The 2,344-nt window shown below is 45.2% G+C and overlaps 1 non-coding gene across 1 annotated transcript; it reads left to right on the forward strand.

Annotated features, from left to right (window-relative positions):
• The first annotated feature begins 1,020 nt into the window (after positions 1-1,020).
• On the forward strand, positions 1,021-1,108 carry trnap-ugg (transfer RNA proline (anticodon UGG)). Its single transcript is given in 2 exon segments — positions 1,021-1,056; positions 1,073-1,108. It is a non-coding gene; the product is annotated as a tRNA-Pro (tRNA).
• The last annotated feature ends 1,236 nt before the right edge of the window (positions 1,109-2,344 follow it).

Here is a 2,344-nt window from a genome sequence, read left to right on the forward strand (position 1 = left end):
GCCTCTTCCCCAGAGCACCACTGCTCAATACCAGAGGACATGGCTTTAAGGTAAGGGGAGGGATGTTCAAGGGGGTTATTGGAGTTCTTTACTCAGAGAGTGGTTGGTGCGAGGAATGCACTGCCTGAGTCAGTGGTGGAGACAGATACACTAGTGAAATTTAAGACACTCCTAGACAGGTATATGGAGGAATTTAATGTGGGGAGTTATATGGAAGGCAGGGTTTGAGGGTCGGCACAACATTGGGGGCCGAAGGGACTGTACTGTAGTGTACTATTCTATGTTCTATGTTTCTGTGAAACCAGCGTGTATTCACAATGTCAACACTTTGAGAGAAATGTGGTTTGATTTGATTATATTGTGGTGCAGTGACTGGGGTGTTAGATAGAAGTGGCTTGGCGGGAGGTGTGGTGTTGCTAAATGGAATGGTTGATCGGAACATCTGTCTGGGGGGAGGGTTGGAAAAAGTCCGCTGGAGAAGGTGCACAGGAGGTTCAGCAGAGCGTTGCCGCGATTAGAGCATGTCTTGTAAGCGAAGATTGAAGGAGCTGGATTTTTTCTGTTCGAAGTTAAGGATCGTGATGGAGGTGTGTAAGATTACAAGAGATACAGGCATGCTGGACAACAGCATCTTTTCCTCAGGGTGACAACGGCCAATAGGAGAGTACATACGTTGAAGATCAGTGGTGGAAAGGTTAGGTCAGAGGTTTTTTTTTGTACACAATGTGGTGGGATCTGGGAACGCACTGCCCGTCGTGGTTGAAACAATAGGGACATTGAAAAGATACTTGGTGTCTGTCGTGATAATAGCAGATTATGGGCTCTGTGGAAGGGAATAGTTATATTGACGACAGAGTTGGGCTACATAGGTGACAGAGTTTCGTCGGCCGAAGGGCCTGCAGTGCGTCGTACTGAGCTTTGCTCTTTGATCTGCTTTGGTCGTAAAGTTACCATCAGATGAGTTGACGAAGAGGTTTGAGAAAATGAAAGGCAGCTCTTTTATGTCATCAATATAGAACGGGCTCGTTGGTCTAGTGGTATGATTCTCGCTTTGGGCCTGAATTTGCGAACATGCGAGAGGTCCCGGGTTCAAATCCCGGACGAGCCCCCTGATTGATATATTTTTAGAACTTCAGACATTGGAGCTCAGAAGATGAGGGAAGATATTTAGATGTATAGAAAATTATGAGGGCTATATATATACAGGTCACTGCCTGCAATCTATCCCACCTCAGGTTAGGCGAGACGACAACTAGAGATCACAGCTTTAGAGCGGACGGTGAAAGATTTGGTTTGGTGAACATATAGATTGGATTGGACTCGATAGGGAGTGTTGATAAGCTGACTGGCAAATCCCTGCTCCTACAATCTTTTGTTTTTTGTATTATTGAAATTCAGCTCTTTCAATAGTAACATCGAAGTGGGATACAGAAAGTGAGCATGGATAATTGAGTTTAAGTAGATGACCACCTTCCAATTTTTTTTTTCACGTCTGGAGACATTCTTGCCGAGCAGAGTGTGGCAAACGTAACCTCGTAGTTTCACAAAGGAACTGAGAAAACCAGCGAATTAGAGCAAACCAGCTAAACGAAATTATGAGGGGTATAGACAGCGTTAATGCAAACAGGCCTTTTCCATTGAAGTTGAAGCCAGAAGTCATAGTTTATGGGCGAAATGTGAAATGGTTAAGGGGGACCTTGTTACCCAAAGGGTGGTATTCAAAAGTATTTTGGAAAGTTTCCATAAATTTAGTCTGCATGAATACCAACCTACAGGTGTCATTGTTAGATGATTGAACCGAAGCAGGGAAAAGGGAAATGAGGGCATTCTGTTGGATAGAAAGAAGTGACAAGTTTGCTTTCGTGGAGTTCCGTACCCAGCATAGCATTTTGCAGTGTACGGTGAGAACTTTGAAGCTGAAGTGCAGTATTTCAATATTAGATTCATTGTGTTGCATGTACATCTAAACATCAGGTGAATTTCGCTGTTCGCGACAAGTCAAATCAGCGAACGTTGTGCCAGGGCAGCCCACAAGTGTCCGCAACCAACATAGCATTCCAGCAACTCATTAACCCGAAACCGTACGACTTTCGACTGCTGGTGGAAACCGGATCACCCGGAGGAAACCCACGCGGTCAGGGGTAGAACGAACAACTCTTTGCAGTTAGCTGTGGGATTTGAATCCCGATCTTGCAGCGGCAGCTTTAGTAGTTTTATGCAAACCACTAAACTACCGTGTCATGGTGTGGACACATTGTCTGTTTGTGGACGACAGGAAACTGCACTGTTGCTGGCGGGATGTAAAGCAGTGAGCTGGACGTAAAGCGCCTTCGATATTGGCCAT

Source organism: Mobula birostris, chromosome 13 (assembly GCF_030028105.1).
Source record: "Mobula birostris isolate sMobBir1 chromosome 13, sMobBir1.hap1, whole genome shotgun sequence".
Taxonomy (NCBI): domain Eukaryota; kingdom Metazoa; phylum Chordata; class Chondrichthyes; order Myliobatiformes; family Myliobatidae; genus Mobula; species Mobula birostris.